We start from the raw sequence: 23,751 nt of genomic DNA, 5'->3' as shown, positions 1-23,751 counted from the left end.
GAAGCTCATGCTTACCTCATGGCAGCAAGGAGGTGTTTTGTATCTTGATCACTTTAAGCAGCGGAACTTTCCCAGGTTGACGGTGGAAGCTTGAGGGGTGGTGTAGAAAGATGGGATCAGCACCTGGCAAGGACTGTCTCACACCTGTTTGATTCCACCCAGCGGTGTTACAGCTTGCTACGGCTCCTGGCTTTTCCAAGTTGGATATTTCCCCTGATGTCACTGGAGCCATTTGCTCACTGTGACACACTAAACACTGTGACACTTGCAAAACAAGCCGGTGACCCCCAAACCAAACAGTAAAGGACCCTACTGTGTGCTGTAGATAAGGCAATTGGTACAGCAGAGTGAGAGAGACACAGCGCAGCTTCACACAGCCCCTGCTTCTCTGGAGCATTTGGCCAGGGGAGGGCAGACCCACTCACAAATAATGTCAGCACGTAGTTCAGTCTCAGGCTTGTGAGATGTCATGAAGACTTATGGAAAGCGAGGAGGAGGGTCGTTGGCCTGATCCAGGAGATGATGCAAGCCACTCCCGAGGAAAAGGGGATCCAATTGGTGAAGTTTTACCATGCAAGCATGGGTACCTGAATTCAAATCCCAGAACCCACCTAAAAATGTCGGGCAGTGGGGCTCATGCTTGTAACCCCAGCATTAGGGAGACAGAGATGGAAATCCTTACTTTCCCTGACCAGCCAGCCTAGTTTATTCTACAAGTTCCAGGTCAGTAAAGATGGCATCTAAGGATACCATCTGGTGCTAACCTCTGCCTTACACACACATACACACACATGCACACGTGCTGCACACAAGCATAGACAGACAGACAGACAGACACACACACACGGAAAGGAGAAAAGCAGGATCCGGCGATGAAAGGCTGTACAGAACCTAGGCTGGGAAGGAAAGAAAGATAGCAGCAAAGGCCTGTGGCCTGCACAAGGGAGCTGGGAAAGCCCTGCAACTGGAGAAGGGAGCTCAGACTCCACTCACACGTGCAGGCCATGTGCCCATTTCTTCTATTTGCCCTGAGATCCAGTTGGCACTATTTGGCTCTATGGTCTACACCACAGTGGAGGGAAGCCCAGGCTGCTGAGAAGGTGAAACTCTACCCTGGTTCAGGTAATGTATTTATGGAGAGCCCATTGGGGATGTCACGAAACCTACCCCAACCCAGCAGACACTGTGCAGAATAGGAGTGCCATGATCCCAGGGAGGACCACAGTGTCACCCTACTGTTTGCTTTCAAGGCAGTCTTCCTCACACTTGGTCCTTCCTTGATGTGAAGAATAAACAACACATGGGCCTAGAGAGAGGACTCTGGTTGCTGGATTCTGGGACTTGGGCTGTACCCTGACATGATACTGATTCATTTATCCAGAGTGGAGGACATTGGGTGTTGAGTAGAGGATTTATCTAAAGGCAAAGGACTCATTCAAACCCAAACTTCTTTTGTGTGCTGATGGAATCTCTTTTTATTATTCATGATCTGAATATTTGCTTGTCCAGGGGTTAAAAAGATGGATAGAGGCCAAGATTGCATGCTGGGCATCTCACGTGAGCTTTTGAAATGGAGGCACCTTTGTTTTTTTATAAGCAAACAAATGTGGTGTCCGGTTTGTAATGGGCTCTGTTTTCTGCCTTCCTCAACTTTAAGGGTTCTGGAACTAGAGAATATGAAAGAACGTATGTGAGTCAGGCAGAGCCACCGTGTGCACATCCATGTCACAGTGTATGCGAGTCAGGCAGAGACACCGTGTGCACATCCATGTCACAGTGTATATGAGTCAGGCAGAAACACTGTGTGCACATCCATGTCACAGTGTATGTGAGTCAGGCAGAGACACTGTGTGCACATCCATGTCACAGTGTATATGAGTCAGGCAGAGACACCGTGTGCACATCCATGTCACAGTGTATGTGAGTCAGGCAGAGACACGGTGTGCACATCCATGTCACAGTGTATGCGAGTCAGGCAGAGACACCGTGTGCACATCCATGTCACAGTGTATGTGTGTCAGGCAGAGACACCGTGTGCACATCCATGTCACAGTGTATGCGAGTCAGGCAGAGACACCGTGTGCACATCCATGTCACAGTGTATATGAGTCAGGCAGAAACACTGTGTGCACATCCATGTCACAGTGTATATGAGTCAGGCAGAGACACCGTGTGCACATCCATGTCACAGTGTATATGAGTCAGGCAGAAACACCGTGTGCACATCCATGTCACAGTGTATATGAGCCAGGCAGAGACACCATGTGCACATCCATGTCACAGTGTATGCGTGTCAGGCAGAGACACTGTGTGCACATCCATGTCACAGTGTATATGAGTCAGGCAGAGACACCGTGTGCACATCCATGTCACAGTGTATACGAGTCAGGCAGAAACACTGTGTGCACATCCATGTCACAGTGTATGCGAGTCAGGCAGAAACACTGGGTGCACATCCATGTCACAGTGTATATGAGTCAGGCAGAGACACCATGTGCACATCCATGTCACAGTGTATGTGTGTCAGGCAGAAACACTGTGTGCACATCCATGTCACAGTGTATGCGAGTCAGGCAGAAACACTGTGTGCACATCCATGTCACAGTGTATGCGAGTCAGGCAGAGCCACCGTGTGCACATCCATGTCACAGTGTATGCGAGTCAGGCAGAGACACCGTGTGCACATCCATGTCACAGTGTATATGAGTCAGGCAGAAACACTGTGTGCACATCCATGTCACAGTGTATGCGAGTCAGGCAGAGACACTGTGTGCACATCCATGTCACAGTGTATGCGAGTCAGGCAGAGACACCGTGTGCACATCCATGTCACAGTGTATATGAGTCAGGCAGAAACACTGTGTGCACATCCATGTCACAGTGTATATGAGTCAGGCAGAGACACTGTGTGCACATCCATGTCACAGTGTATATGAGTCAGGCAGAGACACCGTGTGCACATCCATGTCACAGTGTATGTGAGTCAGGCAGAGACACCGTGTGCACATCCATGTCACAGTGTATGCGAGTCAGGCAGAGACACCGTGTGCACATCCATGTCACAGTGTATGTGTGTCAGGCAGAGACACCGTGTGCACATCCATGTCACAGTGTATGTGAGTCAGGCAGAGACACCGTGTGCACATCCATGTCACAGTGTATGCGAGTCAGGCAGAAACACTGTGTGCACATCCATGTCACAGTGTATATGAGTCAGGCAGAGACACCATGTGCACATCCATGTCACAGTGTATATGAGTCAGGCAGAAACACCGTGTGCACATCCATGTCACAGTGTATATGAGTCAGGCAGAGACACCATGTGCACATCCATGTCACAGTGTATGCGTGTCAGGCAGAGACACTGTGTGCACATCCATGTCACAGTGTATATGAGTCAGGCAGAGACACCATGTGCACATCCATGTCACAGTGTATGTGAGTCAGGCAGAGACACCGTGTGCACATCCATGTCGCAGTGTATGCGAGTCAGGCAGAGACACCGTGTGCACATCCATGTCACAGTGTATGTGTGTCAGGCAGAGACACCGTGTGCACATCCATGTCACAGTGTATGCGAGTCAGGCAGAGACACCGTGTGCACATCCATGTCACACCCTTGCAACCCCAGAGTATCTCATCTGCTGCTCTTCATCTACCTCCCGTGCAATTTAACCTTTACTTCCTCCCTGCTCTCTAAGAAATGAGGCACAATTAGTTTTTATGTTTTCCTTGAAAAGGAAATGGGCAGTTCTGAAAAAAGAGCTCAGGGAACTTGAGTGGTGAAGGTGCCCTGCAAGCATGAACTAGGAATTAACAAGAAAGGAAATGCATTCACTCTGTCTTCCTTTTGAATGCATAGGGCCACTTAGGACACCCAGTCAAGCTTAGGAGAAAAGATGAAGAGACCTAGAGGCTTGTGAAGGGTGGGAGGCATGGGGAGCTCTCTGAACCCGGTCTTCAAAAACAGTCTTCTCTATTTCTAAAATATCCTCAGGTCTGAGAAGCCTATGGTGGTTACAATGTGTCTGACTTGTTTCTCTGGTGCTTCTATGCAGTGCCATGTCTGGCTTCTGCGTTTGCCCACTACAGAGTTGGCAGGGACTGTTCTGCTCCTCTTTTTTGTACAGCAGTGTCATCCAGCCTCCATCTGGATGCGGGACCACTTCTCCTTACTCCTTTGGTTTCTGAGCCACTACTCTTCCCTGCTCTCTCCCCTGTCCCTTCATGGCGCCTGCTTTTTCCTTACATGAATTCTCTCCAGGTGCTGACTGCATTTTCTAATGGCTCTTCCTCTCTTTCCTGACTCTCCTCATCCTTCCCGTGTTATGAGATGTCTGTAGAGCCCTCTTTCTCTCAGACTGCAGCTGACATTGCTCACCTGGCCTCCGCCATATGTTTTTAATGCTCCTGACGAGAGGGATGGTGAGCATATAGCTTCTGAGCTCCAAGCGCACTGCATTTCCTTCCTCTTTTCTTGGCCCTTGTTTATGCATTCACAGTAAACATTCATGATCTGTAGGTCAGCCATGCTGCTGCTTTCCAGGGATAGCTGTGCGAAAGAAAGCCCAGCTTGCTCTCCACTTTGTAACAGCACCTCCATTTCCTCTTCTCTGAGGCTTCCCCCGCTTCTCCACACCCAGTATCCCAGCCAATCCTATCATCTGGCTGCCAGGGCCAGTTGAATCGACTTCCTGAACATCCAGCAGACTTTCGTTCTCTTACGCTGTTCTGGCACTTTCCTGGTTCAGATCTCCTCTTCCCCATGATTTGGCTCAGTGTCTTTTTGGCCTGCTCATCTAGTGATCACTTTGTTCTTCCTCCAGGACGTCCTTCACAGGCTAGGCCGAGCGATGCTTCTCTGGGGCAGCAAGCCAGTCACATAACACCTCTTAGAATTCTTTAGTGGATGCTCCTCACCAAGCCTAGCAAACACGATCACCTTTTTACTTGGCTGCTCTGGGTCTCTCCAGATCCCTTTCCTCCCTCATTTTGTGGCTGTTGTGTCCCTTTCTTCCAAGACCAATTTAAATGTCTTCAATTCGGTTCTACGAATACAAATATTGAGTTTCTGTCTGTTTTAGGCTCTGTTACACATGCTTGCAATATATCAATGAACAAACAAAACCACCTCTGACCGCTGGTGCTTATAGCCTGTCACACAGCTAACACAGCACTCGGCCAGGAAAGGGCACAAGGAAACCATTCAAGAGTTAAGGGTGATATCGTTCATGCAACCAACTTCTTAAAATTTTTTAAAGCCTTAATTATTTAATACATATGTGCTCATTGGTGCCTATGTTCCATGTATGTTCAGGTGCTCCTGGAGGCCAGCAGACAGTGCTGGATTCGTTCGAGTTACAATCACAGGCTGTTATAAGCTGTCTGGCATGGGTGTTGGGAACAGAGTTAGGTCCTCTGGAAGAGCAGCAGCACTTTTAATTGCTGAACCATCTGTCTAGCCCCACCAATTTCCTTCAACGCTTTTTATTAGCAGATGTATATATGCTAATATATAATTAAATATATTTAACAAAGCTACTTGTTTCATAATGATATTTTGCTGAAGGATATCACATATTTTAAGCAAATCCACTTCTATTATCCTGTCCTCCTACCCCCATACTCCTCACCATCCTCTTCCCAAATAGTCTCCTTTCTACTTTCACATACTGTGTGCATGCATGTATACCTATGATACCTATCTGTGTGTCTGTCTATACATGTATAAATATGATACATACCTGTGTGCCAGTCTATGCATGTATACATATGATACATATCTGTGTGTCTATCGATGCATGTATACTTATGACACATATCTATGTGCCTGATTATGTATGTATACAAATGATACCTACCTATGTGTCTGTCTATGCATGTATACATGTGATACCTACCTATGTGTCTGTCTATGCATGTATACATGTGATACCTACCTATGTGTCTGTCTATGCATGTATACATGTGATACCTACCTATGTGTCTGTCTATGCATGTATACATGTGATACCTACTTATGTGTCTGTCTATGCATGTATACATGTGATACCTACCTATGTGTCTGTCTATGTGTGTATACATATGATACCTACCTATGTGTCTGTCTATGCATGTATACATGTGATACCTACCTATGTGTCTGTCTATGCATGTATACATGTGATACCTACCTATGTGTCTGTCTATGTGTGTATACATATGATACCTACCTATGTGTCTGTCTATGCATGTATACATGTGATACCTACCTATGTGTCTGTCTATGTGTGTATACATATGATACCTACCTATGTGTCTGTCTATGCATGTATACATGTGATACCTACCTATGTGTCTGTGTGTCTATACATAACTTAGGTTCCACATAAGAGAGAGAACATGCTGTATTTGTCATTTGGGGAGAAGAATGCATTAAAAACGCAGTATATGTGGATCATAGAACCTATTTCAAGGTCTACAGTGTGAGTGGCCGAACATGGACCTGCCCTGGTGTCCTCGCTCTGTGCTCCTTCCTGCTTTGCTTGCCATCCCCAATGTGTATTTGATCTTCTTTTCTCTGCATCTTTGCACACCTACCTCTGCTGTCTCCAGAATGTTCTAGCATTTGTCTGGTTTCTTTCCGTTCAGAAGCAGCTCAGGATCCCCTTGTCTTCAGCATACACAGCTTTCTTTGACTATAGTTCTCAGCTGGATGATCCCAAGTGTGGCTGTGCTCCATGGCTTCTTTCATGGGTGAAACTAGAGGCCAGGGAGGTCTCAGTCTTTAGCTCAATCTTCTCATATATAACATGGGAAGAAGGAGAGTTTTCTATTGGTTTCCCATGGCTGTTTTAAAATCTGTAGTATCTGTTGTAATGGCTAATTTTACTTGTGAACCCGACAGGATCTGGAAAAGTCTGAAGGAGGGGCCTCTGGGCAAGGCTGTGGGAAATTATTTTGATTCTGTTCATTGCTGTTGGGAGCATTTTAACTGTGGGCAAGGCCACAGGGGATCCTGAGCAGGATAGTTTGAATAGAGTTAAGCACTAACATGCGTGCATTGCTCTCTGCTTCTTGACTGGGTGCCAGGGGATCATCTGGTTCAAGCCCCTGCTTCTCTGACTTCCCCACCACAATGAACAGTGCTCAAACTGTGAGCCCAAATAAGTCCTTTCTCCTCTAAGTTGCCTTGGTCAGGGTGTTCTACCACAGCAGCTGCAGCAGCTGAGACACAGGGCCTTGCTAAGAGCTGGGGCATCTGTACCCGGTTTCTGTTAGGACTCCTCCTACAGCCTCTGAGCCTTCTGCTTACAGGGACACTTTCCAGCCTGAGGTGAGGGGGAGGTCGCGGTGTGGGGTGTGGGGGTGCTTGCTGATTGACTCTTGCCTGATGCTATCTGTGAGTGTGACTGTCAGCATGAAGCCTCAGGGCTGAGCACAGATATAAATGGACCACCATTGATTTTGTTTTTCTCTTTTCAAACAGTAATTTGGAACCCTTTACAGAGACCAGCATCCAATTTCCCCTTTTATATCACTTCTCAGAAAGACACTCAAACTCTCCATTTTTCTGTTAAAACCCCTCCCTTCCTACCTTTGTTCATGCTACTGATTCCGTCTGTACTCGGAACTCAATGTGGTAGTGAACGCTGGTCACAATTTCCCTTTTTGCGATCATCAAGAGGGGCTCAGATGAGCAGCCTGGGTTACTGGAGGGAGCCAACAAATATTAGCTTTTCACAGGAACGTAGGAATGCACACACATACGCTGAACCTAAATATGCACACGGGGATAAGTACTGCTCTATTAAATGGATGGTAATGGTCTATATTTGGTCTGTGGGCCCCAAGGGTGTGTAGGAGAGATGCATAAATCTGATGCTATAAGGTCCTCAATCTACATAGGAGATGTGTGATTTGTTAGAATCAGTGAAAAGTGAGTAGCAAGCAGAATATTCTGCTCAAGTAAAAGGTTGCTAAATTTGCTGGCGTGCATTCAGGCTTCATTTTTCTTCTGTGGATGCATGACTTATAGAGGAAGAAGCTGGCAGCGGCCAGAAACGCTGCTTTGGAAGGGCGATCTCCAGGTGCTATGTGAATATAAGCTCCGGGAGCCATTATTGGGCCAAGATATGAAAGAAACAAATTAAATGGATAAATGGGAAGTGTGTGTCACGCCAGGGCAAGCAAAGGCTTCGGGATACAGCGGCATTCAAACAAATGTGTTTTGTCAGTAATATGACCTCCTTCATGGGGTACGTATGTGATGAGGGCTGGATCCCCACGCCTCCCCATGCTGCTTTTTGCTGGTATTTTGTCACAATGATGAGAAAAGCAACTACTAGAGGGATGTACCAGGATTAAATGAGACAATGTAGAAGAAGCGATTGACACAATACATGCAAATAGTCAGAAGCAGTGGACACAAGCTCACCCGTGTTCATTATCACACTGATATCAGTGGTGGTTCCCCTGTCGTCTAGCAGAAGAAACTGTAGCTTAATGAGATTGGATCACTTTCTCAAGTTCATACATGTAGTAAGGGGAAGAACCAAGAATAGGACTCAGTGTCACCCCAGAACCCCAGGCTTCCTATGGCTACAACCCCCTGGGCATAGTCTTTGTTCTTGAAAGCAGTTATAGTCCCAGGCTCCCAGTAATCTACTTTCTGTCCCATGGGTCCGCCTGTTCAGGACGTGTGGTTTCAATGGCATCTCACAGTGCCTGTGACTTGTGTTTGGCTGCTGTCACTGAAGGGAAGAAGAGAAAGTGGTGTGGCCTGGTTGTGAGCTAGAGAGCAGAATGTCTCACATGTGGTCCCTGTGCTAAGGAGGGCTGAGAGTCAGCTCTCACAGCAACCAGGACACTTTCCCCCCCTGCAATACATTTCTGGGTTTGGATGGACAAGTGTTCTCTTTGTCTGAAGATGACAAGAACATGCATGTGCATTCATTGCTTACTTTCAGGCCCTGAGGATTTGCAAGAGAGTCCCATATTTCAGCACCTCAGCTCTGCCTCTCACCTCCTTCTCTCAATACCTCCCCTCCCTGTGGCTCTCATCACACCCAGCCCCAACCCTCCTGATGCACCCCTAGCTCAGCCACTCTGTTTCTCTTGCTGAATGTCCATTATTATTTCACTTTCTCACGCCCACAGCTTCATTAATGCATTAAACCATCCACATACCCCTCCATCATTGTATGCATCCACTCATCATGCATTCCTCTGTCTCTGTCTCTGTTCATCCACGCTCGTATCCATTAATCATTGTACCCATTGTCCACTATCCATCCACCCATCACAGTGCCCATCCACCCATCACAGTGCCCATCCACCCATCCTTCAATCTAGTATGTGTCTACCCATCCATTTATCCAATTACACATTTTATTTTTCAATCCCTTGTTCCACTCATTATTAATATCTTGATTCATTTATCACTCTATTCATTTACCCATCCACGCATTCATACATCTCCACCATCTATCTATCAGTTTATTAATTCATCCATCTATCTACTCCTCCATGTACAGGTCCCTTTGTGTATGTGATTATCTATCCCTGTATCCATTCTACAGCCATCCATTATCCCTCCATTTTTGCATTTATCCACACATGCATGCATGCATCTACATTCATTTTTATATATATTCACCTGTGCATCAATCCATGCATGCATCCACCCACCTCTGAATCCACCCATATATTCATTTCAGTTTCTTTATATGCCCTTCCCTGTGTACATAATTCATCCATGCACTTGTCTATCCATCCCTCTTTCCATCCCTCTCTGCATCCTTCCATTTCAGGATATATCCATTCATCCACAAGTCCATTCATTCCTATGTCTCTGCATCCTTCCATTCACCTATCCATTTACTTGTATCTTCAGCTAAAATGTTCTGAGCTTCATCATGTACCAGGAGTAGGGCCGGGTATTGTTGCTGCGGAAATGAATTGACATTAATCTGGTCGCACAGAAACAGATATTTAAATAGACACTTAAAATACAAGATCAAAAATAGAGGCCTGGACAGTGTGTTCTGGGAGCACCATGGGGTGGGAGGGAGAGAGGAGGTGGCATCCGCTTGTCATTTGCTGATCAGGCTCATGCATAGGTCTCTCATTTAGTATTTCACAGAGTAGGGCTCATCACCATGTCATGGAGGCTCCTACACCCTTTGGACAACCAGGATACCATGAAGTCCATTCTGCCTGAACATTGCAGCAGGAACTGCTCCAGAAGGCAGCTGTATTATCTGGGGGCTAAAGAGCAGATGCGGTGGGTCCCTGGATGACTGGCAGTTACCTCTCCAGGCTCTTCCTATGCTGAGTGGTTCCAGCTCTTTCAGGAGTGGGATGCTTCACCCCATTGTGGCCTCTCTTCCTTCCCTCCCACGCAGCAGGTTCTAAATCACAGCTTCTCCCCAACTGGCTTTGTTGGATGAGACGATGGGGACTGACAGGCTGTGACATGCAACTGTCTCAGCTGGGAGTGCCTGATGGAAACACAGGGTGAGGATGCCAGGCAGTAGGTGCCTCTGTGTGTCATGTTGTGCTTCTCCCTGGTGCAGACAGAACTCACCCAGTGCCGTGGCCCAGGCATATTCACACTAAAACCTGCAGGTCTGAACCTCCATGCTGACAGACACTAGCTGTGTGACCTTGGACTTGTGACTTAACCTCTACAGCTCACAGCAGGGCTGTGGACCGGCAGCATTGGCATCACTTGGAAGCTTGTTAGCAATGCGTCAGTCCAGTTTGCTGAATTGCATTTTAACAAGATTCCTGCAAATGATTCCTATGCTCCTTTAAGTCAGGAAGCCGCCCCTTCTCTTCCTTAACTGAAGCTGGGGATGGAATACATTCCCTCAACGTCAGATCGAGCATTAAACATGTTTGAATCTTTCCTAGAGGTTTGGCCAATCATTTTCAATGCTGGGTGCAAAAAGGGATCCTGGGAGGTGGGACTGTGCCCAATCCCTGGTACATTTGTATGTGCCATTTGCGTCAGTTAGGACACACAGGAAAGAGTCATGGGGAGACTTTGTTTTTATTTGCTGTGTTGCTATTCTGGTGGGCTGTCCTGTTTGGGTTTTCTGTCATCACTGTGGTTGATTCTTTCGTGATTCCACAGCCATAACAATAACAGCTCTCATTAACGACACTCTCGGTTAACGATGCGTTCGGTGTGTGAGCAGCAGTGCGTGTGTGCATTCTTCCAATCACAACAACCTTCTGAAAGTGAGGACAGCCTCGGAGTGATGAGGACGTCTGTCCAAGCCTGAGGCGCCAGTCAGAGGTGCGCTCTAGCTGATACCATCTGTGCCTTTGCGACCGTGAACCTGGGGTGGGAAGATGGAAATACTAGCCAGGCAAGGATGAAGAACAGAGGCCGATCTCCAGAATCCACAGGAAACCCACATGTGGCTGTGCACATCTGTAATATGTACAGCGCTGGGAGGCTTAGATAGGAAGACTCTCTGGGGCTCATTGGTCAGCCAGATCAGTGAGTTCCAGTGAGAGACCCTGTCTTTTTTTTTTTTTTTTTTTTTTTTTTTTTTTTTTTTTTGGTGTTTCGAGACAAGGTTTTTCTGTGGTTTTGGAGCCTGTCCTGGAACTAGCTCTTGTAGACCAGGCTGGTCTTGAACTCACAGAGATCTGCCTGCCTCTGCCTCCCGAGTGCTGGGATTAAAGGCGTGCGCCACCACCACTGGGCTGAGAGACCCTGTCTTAAAGAGTAAGGTGGGGAGTGGCTAAGGAAGGCAGCAGCCTCACTCAGCAAAGGCCGTCAAAACCATGCACCTGCCACATGAAATCATGTGTACTCATGGAGCAGGGGACAATTTCCTCTGGAGGCCGGGGTCTCAGGGTGCTTCATAGACATTTCAAAGACCAGGGGACATTTTTGAAGAGGTCATTTTACTCTACTATTTACCGCGAGGACTTATGGGAAAGCCGGGGATGATGTTTTTCCCGAATTAAAGTTGCCTCCTATTCACAGCCCGGGATGATGTCTCAATGAACACACACTTGTTTGTGTCTCCTCAGTGCAGCGGCCTAATGACAAGCCATTATTATTGGTGGCAACTTGTCAAGTCTCACGTCTAGGTTGCAGCAGCTGTGGCTGTCAGGCTGTCTGAGAAGAGCAGATCTCAGCAGTGTATCAAAGAAAAACCGAGAAAGAAAAGAGGGATGGAGAGCTCATGAGGCGGAGAGGGAGGTGAGCGGAGGCAGCAGGTGTCTGGGGGAAGAGTGTGGACAAGGACAGTGAAGATGGCAGAAACAATAGGCTAGTTTGAGTTCTTCTGATCCAAATTCGTCAAGATGAGTGGAGACCATTAGATTATTCTCTGCTTTTTTCTCTACTCAAAGTGGCATCGGGAATCTTCTGGTATAAGGGTCAGAAAAGCTAATTGCAGTTGGCTTTAAGAAAAAGAAGATAATGAATTAAGGCACACATCTGACAAGGCTGTGCTGGCTTCAGGTGTGGCTTGACCAAGGTGATCAAGAAGGATATCAGTGCTTGGTAACTCAGTTTTTCAGCTTAACTATGCCTCTATTGGTTTTATCAAGTTAGAGTAGGGTAGGAGGTTTGATGGCTTCCAGAAATTTTGGCTGAAGAACCTTCCAGACTGAAGTAAAAGAGTCTGCAATTTTTAAAATCCTTTTTTTTTCCTGCAAACCTTGAGAGTTACTCTGTCTAGATTGGTTTAGGACAAGATTTTGTCCTAAAATTAATTGTGGGGACACTATGGGAGTTAAACGAGCCCATTGAATTGTCTAGGAAAGGGAAATGTTGCCTTTCTGAGAAAATTCACTACTATCAGTAAAGGAATAATGAACTCTTAGTTGTCAGATGGCAGCTGTTCATCATGTGGCCCATAAGATGTTTCCCAGACACATGGCCTCAGAGAAGCCACAGCCAGAAGTGGCCAAACAAAGATGCTCCTGGAAGCTTCGATTTCTCAACTCCCCAGACCCCCGACCCTGTGACTTCTGAGCAGACAGAATCTCTCTCTGGCTTGGTGGGAGCAAGGTTTTCCGAGTACCTCACTGCAGACTTCCATAATTGTTAGTGGCCCTGCTTGGAAGGCTGGGGCTGGAGGTGGACCTGCAGCTTGTCGGAGCATAGATGAAGCCAGCATGAACCTTTGCTTTGTCTTATTCAGAAACAAGGGCTTGCCTCTCAGCCCTTCATGTCTGTCTGCTAATGATCCAGAAAGCGTGGTGTGGTCCAAGAGCAGCATGGCCATGGCTCTGACTAAGATAGACTGTATTATTTCCTAAGTGAGTTGCACCAGAATTCAAGCAGTGCACCTCTCCAGGCTTGGATATAGTCTTTATTTTCCTTTCTTTTATTGGTGCATGGTCTCATTTTATAACCTTGATCGTCTGGAATTTGCTAGACCAGCCGTTGCCTCTGCTTCCCCAGTGTAGGCTCTAGGGTTACCAGTGTGTACCACCATGTCCTTCGGGGAAAGCTCTGGAAGTGTCTGGATGACCCGTTAGAGAAAGGTCCAGAATCCTCAGAAGACCTGGAAGTTTGAGCCATGGCTGAAATCTGGGTACCAGTTGATGGAAGGACATAGCATGCAGCTGTTTGCTTGGCATCTCTCTGTGTTGAGTGCCTGTGTCAGAACTTCAAGGGGAAAATAGGCCAGGAGTCTGGGCATCCCTCCCAGGTACCTATGGCACCTAAGCAGAGGAGCTGCTGCCAATATCATCTACCTAAGGGATTGTTGCAGAGTGAGTTCCATTCTCTAGTGGGAGCCCTCTGTGCACAACAGCCCCTGTGTCCTACCCTAGCTCGCCTCTCACTAATCTCTCTTGCTTATTAAATTTTAATTGCTCTGACCTTCTCACAGGTTTTCTGCCCAACCCTAAATTTTGCATGACCGGTTCCTCCTACATTTTCTTTCTTTCTTTATTTTTTGGTGTCTATGTGAGGATTATGTTTGCATATGTGTTTCTGTGTGTGTGTGTGTGTGTGTGTGTGTGTGTGTGTGCAAGTGTATGTACCTGTGTGTGGAGGTCAGAGGTCTATGTCAGGTGTGCTCTTTAGTCTCTTGTCATCTTTTAATTTTTTATCCAGTCTCTGCTGCTGACCCTGGAGATCACCAGTTGGCTAGACTGGCTGGCCAGTAAGGGATCCTCCTGTCACGCCCTCTTGCCCTGAGCATAGGGTGTATAGGCATGCTGCCCTGCATGACTTTTTCCATGGGTGCTAGGATCACGCCTAGTTTTTTTATGCCATCCTTCCAGCCCCATCATTTCCTTTTGGTCTATTTCAGTGTCCTGACGGATAACCAAAGTGTCTCCATTGAAATCCAGGACTGAACTATGATATTTGATTTCTTTGAAACTGCTCCACTCATAGATTTATTTCCTCCTTGTCTGTCTCCTATCATGAGGTAAAATCCACAACAGGAGCCTTTCCCCCAGATTACCTCTCCTGGGAAATCACTTGGCATTTAGCAGCAGTCCTTGGTGCCTGGTGAGCGAAGGGCAGGCAACCCATGGATGAGAGCTTCCTCCCAGCACAGTAGCGCTGGCACATCTGCTTAGATAAGAGACATATGGATCCCTTCCTATCCCGGCAGCCATGAAGACACCCAAAACTTGTGCCTAGGGATCTAAAAGGAGCACAAGAGAGCTCCAGGTAGATGGTGCCCACCCTCAAGAACTCTTAGTCTACACATGGTGACCTCTGGTGAACCAGGGTTTAGGTGTGGGCCTAAAGACCAAAGGTCTGGGAATTCGTAGGATAAGTGGGAAGCAGAGGCTTAAGAAGTAGGTGATATATGTGGGCTCCAAGGCCTGCCAAAGCTGCTGTCCTCCCACGGTTGATACAGCTAAACTTGGCTGGCCTTTCCATGCGCTGTCTCTCACAACATGTACAATACTTTCTGGGTGACTGCCTCTGCGTGCATGCAGGCACACACATAGTAGGATGTCAGGTGTCCTTCTCAGTCACTCTCTGCCACTGACTGTGGAGCTCTGTTTTGCTGCTGGGCTGGCTGGCCATGCCAGTGTTATCCTTTTGTCTCCATTCATCTTCCTCCAGTGCTGGAGTTGCAGGAGTGTGTGGCCATGCCTGTAATATTCTACATATGTGCTGAGGGTCTGAACTCGGGTCCTTATGGTTGTACAGCATGTGCTCTTACCCCATGAGCCATCTCTGCAGCCTGGGTGACTATTTTTCTTCTCGTTTTTTCAGGTGTGAAAATGAAAGGGGTTAAACAGGCTGCTATCCCCACTCATGTCCTCCGATAGCCCCATCCCCCAGCTCTTCGTAGGTTCTCTGTGCTATGTATTCTCTATGGGATGGTGTCCTGGCACAGCTAGAAAAGTGCCAAGCATGGGGTCCGAAAATCGTGCTTTCCTATACCATTGACTGATATGAAATTTAGAGTAAGTCATTGAGGTTCTGGACTCTCAGTTTCTTTAGTTGAAAAATGGTAAAGCTGAACCTAGAGCTATCTCAGTCTTCTGAGGCATATTCTGGGCTCCCTCAGTGGAGATGCGGATTTCAAGGAAGTTGGGTGTGGAGCTAATTCTGATGTCCTGATTTTGCTACCTGTCTCTGCTGTGTACTGAATATACAGTTTGGGGTTACTCACATTTCTGAGTTTCAGTTTTTAAATCTGTAACACAGGGGCCATGAAGATATTTCTACTCTCTGTGACACAGAACTGCATTTTGGATGCAAAGAATGGATAATGCTGTGCCAATGACTTATTAGTTAGTCAGCCGTACGTCTGACAGCAGGAACATGTTGATTGTAGGTATGACTTGACCAAATTGCTCGACAGGGGCATCAAGAGTAGCAGTTTGGCATTTCCCAGCTTTTCCATGCCTGTATTGGCTTTCTTTCAGGGTAGTGTAGGGTGGTCAGATGGCTGCCAGGAATTCCTGAGATGCACAGCAAGGGTGAGATGCTGAGCCTTCAGTTAGCTTTTCAACCCTGGATCCTGCCATATTCCCTGAAGGAATCAAATAATGTTCCTGAGATCCATCTCAGACGGTCCTTAGGGGTGAGGCAGCAACGGTGAGGAAACATTGGCTTTCGAGGTCGAGGATACAAGAAGGGTGGCTTAAGTCAAGATAAAGTTCCTTAGTTAAGTTTAAATATTCACATCTGGGTTCTGTCCAGAGAGCCCACCCTAGGCTGAGGCTGTGGGCTTGCTAAGTGAAGGTGGCAATTATTTTACTCTGAGCATATCCTGACCCTCAGTCTAGAGCCCAGGGAACAAGCCTTGAGTAAAGGTCATGTTCTTCTTGTCCCTGTCTTGGAGCAATCCAGGCACTCAACATAGCTACCCTAGCTTGGAACTCAGTGCTCGCCAGAAACTGCACATTTAACTCCTCTTTGTGGTCTGCCATCTCACCTGGTGTGCATTCAAAGGAAGCAAAGTTACTACCTCGAAAGCCTGCTAGTTCAGTGGTTCTTCTCAGCCTTCCTAATATTGTGACCCTTTGGTACAGTTCCTCATGTTGTAATGATACCTGCCCATAATTTATTTTATTGCTACTTCATACTTGTAATTTTGGCACTATTCTGAATTGTAATGAAACATTTGATAGGCAAGATATCTGATATGTGACCCCCCCCAAAGGAGTCAACACCCACAGGTTGAGAACCACTGTACACTCCTTGGTTTCCTCAGGAGGTTGCTTGTAGAACCCTCATCCAGACATCAGAATGCACAGATGCTCTGGTCCCTTACTTAAAGAGGGTGTGTATTGCAGGCAATTTGAATAGACACTCCCTGCTACTTATAATACAATGCACATCCTTTGCGAACTGTTGCTATCTTGAACGCCCGAGAGAACAATGGCAAGACAAGGCCCATTGCCCAATAAAGATGCCACTCGGAAATATTTTCAGACCATGGTTGGTTGAATCTGTGGATGTGCACAGAGGCTTGGTTGCATATGTATAAGTATATATGTTTATATAATGTTCTATTAAGAGAGAGAATCTGCTATTTGTGACAACATAGATTATTCTGGAAGACATAATAAACCAGAGACAAAGACGAATGCTGCATGATCTCACTTACATGTGGGACATAAAAAGCTCATCTCAGAGAAATAGAATAGAATGGTGATTGCCAGGGCCTGGGGGACAGGAGGAGTAAAGAGATGTCAGTCACAGGGTACACATTTAAATTTATAAAGTTAGCAAGTGCTGATAGACCTAATGTGAGTGTAGTTACTAATAATGTATTTGCATACTTGAAATTTGCTGAGGGTAGATCTCAAATATTCTCATCTCTCACACACAGAAGGTAACTGTGAGGAGATGGATGTGTTAATTAGCTTGATTATGGTAATCATTTCACAGTGTATACACATATCAAAACAATATTTCGTGCACCTTGGATAGATGCAACTTCTATTTGTTAATTATTCCTCAATAAAACAGAACAATAAAGGGAAAAATGAAAGTTCTGATTCGAAGAGAAAGGTGAGCACAGAGGAATGTCGTGCAGATTATTTAACAAGAATGCTTGTGGGGGTAGGGGTGGGGGTGGGCTCAGTTGTTAAAGGCCTGCTGTGCAACCATGAGGGCCTGTGTTCAGTTTCCAGAACCCACGGAAGACAGGCAGGCATGGTGCCATGTGCTTGTTATCCCAAAGTTGGCCACATGTTTCTTGTGTTCATAACCAATGTGTCAGACACTCATCTTGTCCCCAATCCCCTCAGACATTTCAATAGATGTTGAATCCCAGACAGCTTGCAATGGGACTGCTCAGAGGTACAGTCTTGTTCCATTTTAAAGCGAGTGGGAGGGGAGCCATGCCCCAATGTGCACTTTAGAAGGCCAGCTCCAGGAGCAGGTGGAGGATGGTGAGCCGAGAAAGCTTGGTAGCATTCCAGACAGAGGTCACCATTCTGGTTTGGCAGTGAACCATCCAGTATCTGAACACAGCCAGGTACAAACAGGAGAGGACAAAGGAATAAACCCATGAGGTGATGAAACAACAGCTGCCTCTCACTTGGGTGCTGATTGGCTGCAGACGTCAGTGTGGGAAGGACATCCTTTCTTCCTAACAGGAGAGAGCTGGAGGACAGAGTTCAGATGATAAGATGGTCGGTCTAGTGAGTCAGAGAGTTTTGAAATGGAATACTGCAGTTGAGATGGTGGGATTGATATGATTTTAGTATATGACACTTGGATGTGATCTCATTCCTCAGTTTCCTCCTCAAATCATCGGACAATTAAATGATATATAATTGCCACTTGCCCGATGTCTTGGGAATCTTTCTTGCTGGCTGGGTGCCTCAATAGTGAGTGTGCACACCTTTCTGTTCTGATACCTGGGAGGAAGCAGTGTTTCAAGGTAGCTAAACCTCTAGATGCTGAATTGAGATGGCCTGATTTTGACCCCTGGCTCTGCCATGCACTCCTTTATATAAATTTTAGAAAATTCAAGTTTTGCGCCTCTGTTTGAAAGCCTGGGATGTAGGGATAGTAGCCATTCTTCCCATTATCGATACTCTGTGCTCCATGTTGGATATTGACGGGTGGTGAGAGTGACGAGGAGGAGGCTGGATGTGATGGAGGAGGAAGAGGCTGGATGTGATGGAGGAGGAGGAGGCTGGATGTGATGGAGGAGGAGGAGGCTGGATGTGATGGAGGAGGAAGAGGCTGGATGTGATGGAGGAGGAGGAGGCTGGATGTGATGGAGGAGGAAGAGGCTGGATGTGATGGAGGAGGAGGAGGCTGGATGTAATGGAGGAGGAAGAGGCTGGATGTGATGGAGGAGGAGGAGGCTGGATGTGATGGAGGAGGAAGAGGCTGGATGTGATGGAGGAGGAGGAGGCTGGATGTGATGGAGGAGGAAGAGGCTGGATGTGATGGAGGAGGAGGAGGCTGGATGTAATGGAGGAGGAAGAGGCTGGATGTGATGGAGGAGGAGGAGGCTGGATGTGATGGAGGAGGAAGAGGCTGGATGTGATGGAGGAGGAGGAGGCTGGATGTGATGGAGGAGGAAGAGGCTGGATGTGATGGAGGAGGAGGAGGCTGGAAGGTAATACAATTCTCTAATGGAATTCCTTCATCTTAGATGTTCCGTGCTCTTACCTGAACCTTCAGGCTAATCAAGTTTGATACCCTTATTTGTTTTGTTCTTTGAGAATTTCATGCATGCATACAATAAAATATCATATATGCTTCCCATTTTTCCATCCAATTCCCTCCATATCCCCTTTGCATGTCTCCTCCTTCAACTTGATTATTGATTCTTGCCTTCTTCCCTTCCACTTCTTCCCCTTCCTCTTCTTCTTCTCTTTCCTCTTCCTTCTTCCCCCTCCTCCTCCATTCTTCTGCTTTTTCTATCTTACTAAGGCGAATCAGTGCTGCCTATATGTGCACAGGTGTGAGGCCATCCACTGCAGCTTGGGAAACCTACCAATGGCCACACCCTCAGAAAAGAATGCCCGCCCCCAGCAGCTGTTGTCTGCCAATAGCTCTTTGGCAAAAGACAGGCCTGGAGACCACACCTCATCTGTGCTGGAGCTTTGGTTAGCTTGATCTCATAGTTAGCCACAGCTGCTCTGAGTTCATGAGTGTAATGGTTGTGCCATGTCCAGCTAACAGTGTTGCTCTCTGTCTTCCAGCTCTTACATTATTTTAGCCCTTCCTGAAATGTTCCCTGAGCCTTGGCAGTGATTGTTCTCAGCACTTGGACATACTGTGTGTGTATGATCAACCACTGCCCACTGCAGATAAAACGTCAAAGCTGAGTGGGATCTTTATTTCATTCCTTCTACTCACAGGGATGGAGAGAAAATCAGTTGAAAACCTCAACTGATCCCTTAGGAGAACAGTGAAAAGTACGTCAGGGCTCACTGGGACAATTCCCATGTAGAAAAAAACAGCTTCCCATGCTGTTTTCTGCATCTTTGCTGCCAGGACTGAATGGTTTTCTTTACTAGCCATGCCCACCCTGTCAAGCAGAGAGGAAAAGGTGTGGAAATGTCCGTAGAGTCGCCAACAGTGACCATTCACCCATGCTTCCCGGGAGCAAGCTTCTGGCTCACCCATTTCCTCACCAAATACTTATGTGGCTCTTTTTGTGTGTCAGACATAGTTCTGGTCTCTGAAAAGATGCCAGCTGAGTAAAACTCATCCTTCCATTGAGCTGAGACAAAAGAATTGACCTTGTGATTCTGGTTATCTGGCTAGAACTATCTCCATCAGACTGCCACAGAGCCAGCAGCATGGATATTTTGTAGTCAAATGCTCTACCACTGAGCTATACCCCCTGCATGGATATTTTGAAAGATAGTTATATATGGAAAGAGAGTCACTGATGTGTGTACAGGGAACATCGGATGAATCTTGCAACAACCACACTGTTGTCATTATGGAACCATGAGGATATTAGGAGAGTCACCTGACCACTGTGTCTTCATGGAAAGCACCATTGGTAGATATTGTGCCCTCATCTCCTGCACAGTTAAGATCAACCATTAAGGTGTATATGGACCTTGGTGAGTAGGGGAATGAAATGAAAGTTATTATTTTTTTATTTTTATTATTTATTTATTTATTTATTTATTTAATTAAAGATTTCTGCCTCCTCCCCTCTACGGCCTCCCATATCCCTACCCCTCCCCCATTCAAGTCCCCCTCCCTCATCAGCCCGAAGAGCAGTCATGGTTCCCTGCCTTGTGGGAAGTCCAAGGACCTCCCACCTTCTTCCAGGTCAAGTAAGGTGAGCATCCAAACTGCCTAGGCTCCTACAAAGCCAGTACGCACAGTAGGATCGAAACCCAGTGTCCTTGTTCTTGACTTCTCAGCAGTCCTCATTGTCCACTATGTTCAGCGAGTCAGGTTTTATCCCATGCTTTTTCAGACCCAGTCCAGCTGGCCTTGTTGAGTTCCCGATAGATCATCCCCAATGTCTCAGTGTGTGGGTGCACCCCTCGCGGTCCTGAGTTCCTTGCTTGTGCTCTCTCTCCTTTTGCTCCTGATTTGGACCTTGGGATTTCAGGCTGGTGTTCCAATTTGGGTCTCTGTCTCTGTCTGCTTTCATCATCCGATGAAAGTTAATCTCCAGGAGGATGACTATATGTCTTTCTTTGGGTTCACCTTCTTATTTAGCATCTCTAGGATCACAAATTATAGCCTCAGTGTCCTTTATTTATGGCTAGAAACCAAATATGAGTGAGTACATCCCATGTTCCTCTTTTTGGGTCTGGCTTACCTCACTCAGGATAGTGTTTTCTATTTCCAGCCATTTGCATGCAAATTTCAAGAAGTCCTTGTTTTTTACTGCTGAGTAGTACTCTAATATGTATATATTCCATACTTTCTTCATCCATTCTTCTGTTGAAGGGCATCTAGGTTGTTTCCAGGTTCTGGCTATTACAAACAATGCTGCTATGAACATAGTTGAGCATATACTTTTGTTGTATGATAGGGCATCTCTCTTGGGTATATTCCCAAGAGCGGTATTGCTGGGTCCAGGGGTAGGTTGATCCCCAATTTCCTGAGAAACCGCCATGCTGCTTTCCAAAGTGGTTGCACAAGTTTGCATTTCCACCAGCAATGGATGAGTGTGCCCCTTACTCCAAAACCTCTACAGCAAAGGCTATCATTGGTGTTTTTGATTTTAGCCATTCTGACAGGTGTAAGATGGTATCTTAAATTGTCTTGATTTGCATTTCCCTAATCGCTAAGGAAGTAAAACATGACCTTAAGTGTCTTTTGGCCATTTGAACTTCTTCTGTTGAGAATTTTCTGTTCAGCTCAGTGCCCCATTTTATAATTGGGTTGATTAGTTTTTTACAGTCTAGTTTCTTGAGTTCTTTATATATTTGGAGATCAGACCTTTGTCAGTTGCAGGGTTGGTGAAGATCTTCTCCCAGTCAGTGGCTTGCCTCTTTGTCTTAGTGACAGTGTCCTTTGCTTTACAGAAGCTTCTCAGTCTCAGGAGGTCCCATTTATTCAATGATGCCCTTAATGTCTGTGCTGCTGGGGTTATACGTAGGAAGCAATCTCCTGTGCCCATCTGTTGTAGGGTACTTCCCACTTTCTCTTCTATCTGGTTCAGTGTGTTTGGACTGATATTGAGGTCTTTAATCCATTTGGACTTGAGTTTTGTGCATGGTGATAGATATGGATCTATTTTCATTCTTCTACAGATTGACATCCAGTTATGCCAGCACACTTTGTTGAAGATGCTCTCTTTTTTCCATTGTATACTTTTAGCTCCTTTATCGAAAATCAGGTGTTCAGGTGTTTGTGGGTTAATGTCCGGGTCTTCTATTCGATTCCATTGGTCGACTTCTCTGTTTTTATGCCAATACCAAGCTGTTTTCAGTACTGTAGCTCTCACCAAGTAGAATGACGGCAAGAGGGTGAAGGCAGCTTTGCCAGCCCATAGCCGTCTTCTTCCCCTTCTCCCTAGACAGCCAGGACCGACAGCAGGGGAAGGCACAGGCAGGCGTGGGGCAGGGAGCACAAGATGACAGCTGAAGCTCAATGGGAGAATGGAGCTGCTGAGACTCGAGGGGAGGAGGGTCCAGCCCTGTGTTCAGTCAGAGTCGTTGCTGGAAGAGGAGGAGGAGGAAGAGGAGGAGTGCTTTCCGTGCTTGTGTTTCTTATGCATCCTTTTATGAACTTTATTCATTTTTTTTCCGCATCTTCTTATCTATCACTGTTCCTGGGCCGACCATGCTAGGAGCCAGAGGGTTCACAGGGCACATGCCAGGACTAGGTGGGGGGTACGAGGGAGGGCAGGGGCCCAGGGGTGGGTGTCCTGGATATCCTGGTTGTGGCACAGTAGGGCAAGAATGTTGGCATGGAGGGAAAGCTGGGTTTCCCTGGGGAATTCCAGGAGGACAGGGGCCAGGAGGAAAGGCAGGATTGACATGTGGCGGACAGGCAGGATTAGGACCTCCTGGGCACACCACTTGGGGTGGATATGAATTAGGCCCAGCATTAGGGTTCCACATGTCCAGATGTTAGCTCCAGCCTGGGAAGGAAAAGAGGCAAAAACTCGAAAGTTATTATTTGAATCAACTAGTCATCATCCCTGAATCTATGGAGTCAAGTGTCTCCATGGGCACTCAGTGATCTCCAGAATATTACAGAATAAGACTAATGCTTTAGGTCTGATGGTATGAGACCGCACACGTCACAGGATGTAAACTGTTTAGAACAGATACTGAACGCCCTGAGTGTGCCTGAGTGTTGCTATGTTTGAAACAGTTTGTTCTGCAGTTTGTGAGCTGGAGGGGGAGAGCTGCTCTTGCCACAGCACCACAGTGGGCGTGTGAGATCTGTTTCCCTCCTCTGACTGCACAGGCAAGGGAAGCCCAGTGCCAGAGTAACAGAGGTGATTGGAGACAGCTCTCCTGAGCCCACAGAGGACAGGCGGAGGTGGGGTTGAGTGCAGGAGGACCGCCTCTACCATCAAGGCAGGAAGTGGAACATGGAAGACTGGGCCATTTGGCATATCTGCTGCCTCCTGGGCATGCAGCCAAACTCCCCATCACCTTCTGCCAGTCCATAAAATCACCATAGACAAAAATCAAGGCTGAAGGGGAGCCTCCTTCTGCAATTGTTTTGCAAATGTCTCCTCATTTCTGTCTCTCTGGAGGATACACAATGTCTTTGTCTAGAGTTGTGTGTGTGTGTGTGTGTGTGTGTGTGTGTGTGTGTGGATGTGTGGTACTGAGGACTGAACTCAGGGCATCATGCATGTTAGACCAAGTCTACTACAGGGTTACCTGCTTAGCCCTCAGTAG

General features: G+C 46.7%; 1 protein-coding gene and 1 pseudogene across 1 annotated transcript in view; one reads left to right on the top strand and one right to left on the bottom strand.

The window, feature by feature from the left end:
- The window catches only part of Grin2a (glutamate ionotropic receptor NMDA type subunit 2A), a 441,777-nt gene that overhangs the window by 204,661 nt on the left and 213,365 nt on the right, over positions 1–23,751 (top strand). The window lies entirely within an intron of this gene.
- Positions 22,536–22,956, bottom strand: LOC121463918 (annotated as a pseudogene).

This window comes from Microtus oregoni, unplaced genomic scaffold (genome assembly GCF_018167655.1).
Source record: "Microtus oregoni isolate MIOR12 unplaced genomic scaffold, Mior012 000027F_ref0000203, whole genome shotgun sequence".
NCBI classification, from domain to species: Eukaryota; Metazoa; Chordata; class Mammalia; order Rodentia; family Cricetidae; genus Microtus; species Microtus oregoni.
Note: the sequence above shows the minus strand (reverse complement) of the source record. Positions and strands in the feature narration are given on the sequence as shown.